Source organism: Helianthus annuus, chromosome 13, assembly GCF_002127325.2.
Source record: "Helianthus annuus cultivar XRQ/B chromosome 13, HanXRQr2.0-SUNRISE, whole genome shotgun sequence".
Classification (NCBI taxonomy): Eukaryota; Viridiplantae; Streptophyta; class Magnoliopsida; order Asterales; family Asteraceae; genus Helianthus; species Helianthus annuus.
In genome coordinates, this window is record NC_035445.2 from 84,050,103 (window position 1) to 84,057,953 (window position 7,851).

Sequence of the window (7,851 nt, forward strand, 5' to 3'; positions counted from 1 at the left end):
TGACCAGCCTATGGTCAACACGAAGTTCTTGGAACTTCATAACGTGAGCGTGATCACGATGATTATAGTCCGTAGTGACTATACCTACTGATTACCACGTTATCTAGGCTCAGTGACGAGTCGTAGTTTCGGCCAAAATGCGCATTCTTGTGTATTTTGTAACCAAACTACTCGTGGGTATCAAAACCGTTTGTTTTGATACCAAACCTGTTTTCTAAACTTAGTTAAGCATGTTCTAACATGCTTAGCTCGTCACTTTTAGTATAGTGCTTTTATAGGGTCGTAAGGTAAGCGATCTAAACAATCGCTTACACTTTTGAACCCGACCCATTTGGTCGATCATTAGGATCTGACCAAAAACATTAGGTGACCATAGCTGTAACCTTCCGAGGTTATACCTTATGGTCACGATGTTAGGCGTTCCAAACGCGTTCTACGCGAACGACGCGTTAAGGTAGCATAAGCTACCTAAACGGGTCGTAATGGGTCGTAAGCACTTAGGTTAAGTTTCACTTTAGTATGTGGGCTTTGTTAAACCATATTACACGAGTCTCCATACTCGTTTGGTTTACGAACCCGCATCCTATCCGATCCTCCGATTTAGGTCCGGTATATTAACATAGTCACCTACTAGGTGCCGTTTGATATTCCGTGACCTCTAGAATTGTGTGATTATTACACAAGGACTTCAAAGCAATCTCAGGTGAGTACATTGAACCCCTCTTTTACTGTTTTCCAAACTGTTTTGGGGTGAAACACATGTGCCTACTTGTACTTTCATGCTTTCCTGTTTTCACATCATATACTTGCTATGTTCATTAGTACATTTATAGTACATGATTTCAAAACATTATATGCCACGTATGCCCGTTGTGTGCATACTTAGTACATCACTTTACAATACATCTCATGCTACGTACGCCCATTGTGTGCATACTTAGTACATCACTTTACAATGCATCTCATGCTACGTACGCCCATTGTGTGCATACTTAGTACATCACTTTACAATGCATCTCATGCTACGTACGCCCATTGTGTGCATACTTAGTACATCACTTTACAATACATCGCATGCTACGTACGCCCATTGTGTGCATACTTAGTACATCACTTTACAATACATCTCATGCTACGTATGCCCATTATGTGCATACTTAGTACATTGCTTTACATTGTATTTCTGTTGCATATGCTCATCGAGTATATGAACACATTATACTACATTTTGAACCGTTGTAACCATTTAACTATGTGAACCGTCTTAACCCTCTGATTATATGAACCGTTTGTAACCATTGAACCGTGTGAACCGGTTGTATCTGTTGACATGATTTACATTTGACAATAGACATTTGACTATACATAAACATTTCTACAACTGTTAAACATTTCATCTTGATGGTTTGGTTTGAGTAAGTGATCTAAGTAACGAGGCATGTGTAATATGATAAAAGCATGGTGGATACGCCGCTGGTACTTCCTATATATAAGTGTTTGTATGATATTACATATCGTAGCGTTATTTGAATCATTTCAATTTGAGACATATAACATTTTATACAAATATCACACTTTTCACGAGACATTGATTTGCAAACGACTTATCTTATACAAACTCATTTTACATGGTTATCCATTTAACCATACAGTGTTCTCTTATTTATACATATCATCTGATCTTATCGTTTTTCAAATGATTTACAAGACAAAGCAAATTACATGGTTCATGACTAAACATTTTCTCAAACATAAGTCATGAATTCCGTTTTCACAAAACCAATGTATCTCACAGGCATTTTTATGCTGACGTACCTATTTTTCACATGTGTTTTCAGGAGATGATGCATAGGACTTATCAAGACATACTTAGGCGGACCTGTGCCTTAGTGACTTAAAGCGAGACAAGAATTAGTTAAATTATGTTATGTACTCTTTGGTTCTTGTTTAAAACAATGTAAACTTTCATGTTTGATTAATAAAACGAAACTTCAATTGCCATGGATTTGAAACAATTGATTCTGTTACAACACTCCCCGACGTTTCCGCCACGTTTTGTATGTTCTACGTGGTCGGGGTGTGACATAGCTCTGATACCACCTTCTGTCGCAACCCCCGTCCCCCTATACAAACACGGGAACGGGCGGCCGCGGCCAGTTTCGGTGGTATCTTGTTTTTGTCTATTTTGGCAGCGGAAATTTCATCAAGACCGTAGTTAGGAAATATTTTATCAGAGTAAAATACCACACTTTCATAATATTAAACAGATGGGATAAAACCCCAGTTTTCAGTACACACATTTTCATTGTAATAAATCCTATTTTTATTTAGTAAAAAATCTATTTCTTTAGGTAACTTTATTGCCACTTTTTCAAGCCTTCGGTGCTGTCCAGCTGGCTTCTAGTTGGCTTTCACATTTTGTTACCTGAAACGCGTTTAAAAACATTTTGTCAGTGGGAAATACTGGTGACTGAATCCCAGTTCAATCAAGTTTTAATAAAAACCATTGTACAGTATTGAGGGCGGTCTCGCAATTACATTTGTTTCCAAGTCATATCAATTACTACCCACGGTACTGTCGTTCCGACTTATGGTCATGTTACTCCTCGGAAGGCAGTAACAAATTTTGTATACAAAACCCCAAATTTACCGACTGTAATTGTATCCATACAAATACTCAATAACTGTTTAATATATAATTAATTAAGTGAGGTTTTGTAAAAACAATTTGCAAAAAAGGAGATTACTCACATTGCTGTTTTAGGTTTTCAGTAAGGATTTCCTGGGAATAATCTATACATTACACAATTGCACACGTGTTAGTATAATAACCCATTTTAACATTAGTAATACCCTCCCCGAGACGGCATTCCAACGACTACGTCGGGCAGAACCACGCCAGCCGTTACGGAACCCTAGATCAATCGGGCAGAGTATCTAATACGTATCCAGGGGTTATGATACTTACAACGGAGCAGAACCTCATTATTTAGGGGGTATTAGACCCGAGTATAGCTTCTGCTACTTCAGAATTCGATTAGAAAGAAAAGAAATGAGCGAGTAGACTGAAGATCCGATGCCTCCTTTATATAGGGCCTGATTTGGGCCTTCTTGCGGCCCGCGTAAGAGTAGCCAAGGGGCTACGCGGCCCGCCTAGTAGGTGGACTAGGCCATACGTGATCCGGGTCATGACTAGGGTCAACACGTTGCGTGACACGTGTCAACACCAGGGTTTGCTGGACCTTTAAGTTGTCGCGGCCCGCGTAAGGGTTCGGGGATGGCTTACGCGGCCCGCCTGAACCCAAAAAAATCCATTTTTAATTAATTTAATAATAATTAAGGTATTCAGAGTCTGTTTTCGCGTATGGGGTGTATTTTTGGACATATTAGGATATTTTAAATATTTTTAGGGTGTTGGAAAATATTACGAGGGTGTCAGTTTAGGGTTGTTATACCTAACCCCCACCTCCCAAAAAGTAAGTATATTCAATATTTTTTTTCCAAGTAAATATGATATTAGTCAAGTTTTGAAAGAATACGAGGGACGTCTTGTGCTCCGAGATGGTGGTTTGCGTTTACAGCTGTTATCAGTGACAAATTCAAGATTTCTTGTAAGCGGTGCTAAAACTGGGTCGTCTCAAAATAAGTCAGGTAAAAAGAAAGAAAGAAACAAATAATAAGGTTGGTTGGTGTGGTATAAAGCCCCTAGGGGTTTTATCACGCCACATCAGCTCTACCTAGACGCCAACTCATATGAGGGGCTTTAAATCCCATTCGCTTTAAAATCCTTGCAATGGTTTAAAGCCCCTTTTAAACAATATAAAAAAGAAAAAGGAAATCAAAAAAGAGGGAAATGTGATTGGTGGAAAAGAAATTGGTCCACATGCATACTTAATCACGCTCGTTACTGGGCTGGCGGAGAATCAATGCCCCCCCCCCCTTGGCGAGCAGGGGATGGGTAGGGGGCGCTAAAAGTGATGATGTGGCCAGAGGCGGTATACCACACCCCTGGCCTAATAAATGGGTGTGGAAGATGGTGTGGAAGATGGTGTGGCTCCAGTTGAGGGCGTGAAGCGCACATTTTGATTTGATTTTTTTTTAATATACAATCATATATAGTTACCACAACCTAATGCCGCATTTCACAAAAACCCATTTCACAAAAACCATTTAGAGCCTACAACACCCTCTTCAAAGCCCTTTCTACCAAGCTTACATAACGTCACACGACGTCACTTTTCTATTCTAAAACCCCTTTACAACCTCCCCCCCCCACCCACAACCTCAGGAGGAACAGTGCACCCTCACGTCCTCGGATACTTTCTTGTGCCACAACATTGCCGCATCCCACAAGGGCAGGCTTCATGGGTTGATTCAGCCGGTAGGAGAACTCGTGCAAGGGTAGGATAGGGCTGTTCACGAGCCGAGCCGAACCGAGCGGACCTTTGCTCGTGCTTGGCTTGTTTACAAACCGAACTGAGCGGAGCGGCTCATTTAGAACCGAACCTCAAATCAAGTGAGCATTTTTCGAGCGGTAAAACTTCCGAGCGAGCGTCGAGCGAAGTTCGAGCGATTTGGACAACCGTGTCGCCCAATTTAAATTTTTCTGAGAGTGATAGTGACAATGTTGGGTAGCAAGTTTTTATGTCTTTCAAAACATGCACATTTCATGGCATAATATTTTTCTTATGAATAACAATGTTGTGGCCGATAATTATATTGCACGAACAATTACGTTGAGAGTAGGAGACGGTCGACTTAGGGTAACGACATGAAACATTGAGGTGCTGAGCAGACTATCATTTAACGGTTTATGGTTTAACTTTTAGATTTGATATTAATTTTTTTATCGGCGTGGTTGAGCTAGTACGTATAGATATAGTTGTAAATTTGTATATAGTGGACCAAAATCTAATAGAGTGGTACATATAAAACTCGAAATTTAATTTATATTAAGTATATATGTATGTGTAATGTGTGTATATATATGTATAATTTATATTTGTGTGTAATATATATGTGTATATACATGTTGAATTGCGCTAAAATAAGAAACACCTCCAGTTGTAAGAACTACTTGATCCGGGGCTAGTTGGACCAATTTGTAAAAAAAAAATCAAAAAAAATGCCGTGCTTGTAGTTTTGAGCATCACAAGTTTGTGTTTACGGGTACCGTAAATTTTCCGGTAAGATTTACGGTACCCGTAAACACAAACTTGTGGTGCTCAAAACTACACACACGACATTTTTTTTATTTTTTATTTTTACAAATGTGTTTATAATACACGCATCTACGTTTATAAAAAAAATTTGTTCCACCTCGCCCCGTACGGTGTAGTTCTCACGGTTCTTACAACTCGATGTGGTTCTCATTTTAGCGGTCTCCTATACATGTTTATTATATACGTAAGTGTATATGTATATATACTAATTAAAAATAATAATTCGAGCCGAACCGAGCCGAGCGGACCTTTGCTCATGCTTGGCTTGTTTACAAACCGAACCGAGCAGAACGGCTCGTTTACAACCGAGCGTCAAATCGAACGAGCATTTTCCGAACGAGCAACGAGCGGCGAGTAATTTGAACGGCTCTTGGGTAGGAGAGCATAACTTTGAGGTGGGGTCCATCTCTTAAAAGTTGTGTGTGATTAGTGAGTAAGGTAAGAGTAGTTTCTAAGAATTTTAACATGACGGGTTATAGCATGTTTCTCGATTACTTGCATGACACGTCAAGTATATTTAACGAAAGTTTTATTTAATTTTTTTTAAATAGTATGTTTTACATATGCCAATAAACTGACAATATTGAACAGAGCATTTTGAAGTATATTTAAGCATATATTTTACTGGTTAACTTTGAAAATGGAAAACATTTTCTTGCAATTTATTTTCGATATAACACATTATAGATATAATAATTATATTTGTATTTTTATAACATAATTTTAAGTTACACTTTTTGAATATTAGCTCACTAGGTTATAACCTCGTGTATTACACGGGTTAAATAAATGAATTTTATATACCAAATAATAAAACATTATCTTTTTAAAAGCCTTCTTTATTGCACGGGTTAAAGAAATGTAATTTTATATATTAAATAATAAAATAAGTTATATCTAGAAGAACCATATGTATTGTACGGGTTGAATAAATGTAATATTATATACCACATAATAAAAAAATATATCTTTAAAACCATTGTATTACACGGGTTGAATAAATGTAATATTGTTTACCAAATAATAAAAAAAAGTTATATTTTTAAAAACCCCCGTGTATTACATGGGTTGAATAAATATGATTTTATATACCAAATAATAAAAAGAAATATTTAAAAAAACTAACGGATTTTTTTTATATTTAAAGTAGGATAAGATTGAATATTAATCTGAACTAACGGATTTTTTTTTATATTTAAAGTAGGATAAGATTGAATATTAATCTTTATTTATTTAGTTAATATAAGATTGAAAAATCATATGATTGAATAGGTGGGAGGTTGTATGATGATAAATCGGTTAACCATACTGAATGATAAAGATACTCATTCCGTCCCATTAAAAGTGTCATATTTTGAATTTTCAGAGTCTTTATTTATAAACTTTGAACTTAAATAATTTTGTTTGTGTTAGATAATACTTGATGAAAGTTATATGATTTGAGTGTGTTTTACAAGTGTTTTTATCGGGTTAATTTTCATCAAGTTTTATATAACACAAAAAATATATAATTAAAGTCAAAGTTTATAAATAAAGACTTTGAAAATTCAAAATAAGACACATTTAATGGGACGGAGGGAGTAATAGTGATTGTTGAACAAATTAATTAATCGAACTTAACAGAAACATTTGTGATGTTAGGTGGATTTTTTTTTAATTATTTGAAAGTTAATATCAACTTTGGAATTCGTATGAATTCATTATTTAATATATAAAATTAAATTTACTCAACCCGTAAAATACAGGGGTTCTCAAAGATATAATTTTTTTATTATTTAATATATAAAATTACATTTGTTCAACCCGTGTAATACACGGGGTTTCTAACCTAGTTAAATGCTAAAGTGAAGGGGCGATCATGGTTTTTTTTTAACGAAAAACGTTATTCTTATTCTGTTTTAGATATCAGTTCTAAATTACTTTAGGTTTGAAGCTAGGACCTCAGCTAGGACCTCTCTACATGTTTAGACTTGGCCTCACAGTAGGAATCATGGCTTACTAAATTCTACTTCTAATGCTAAAAAAAAGGTTGTTTTAGGCTTTACATAACACCAATTTTTTAAGGTTTTGACGCTGGTTTTGATTTGTAGTGTCATAACATGTAATTTTATTGAATAAATAAAGATTACAATCTGAGGCTCTATATCTTATATAGTGCTTTGAAAACCAAATAATTCATACGATGACATAATCTAGTAATAAAATAAATTTTAAAATAGTTACATCTTTTAAAAAAATGAATTAAATATTATTATTATTATTATTATTATTATTATTAGTATTATTAATAATTTTAATCAATTAAATGAGAGAATGACAAGTGTCCCAAAAGAGGTTTCTTTTATTATATAGTATAGATAGATAGATATAGATTATCATTTATTTCAGCTTGATCACACAATATCATAGTTATTGCTAATTTAATTATGTTATATGTAATGCAACATATCGATAATATTATTAATAAAGATGCTATTGAATTATTGATTCATTTAAACATATTATAACGATTGTTTCAATTTAACTGAAGAAAAGAAAAATCCCTGTAAAACTCATCTTTGTTCTTTAATCTTTACTTTGCAACTTTAGTTGCTATATTATTAAATTTTTGTATCAACGTTTTTTTATG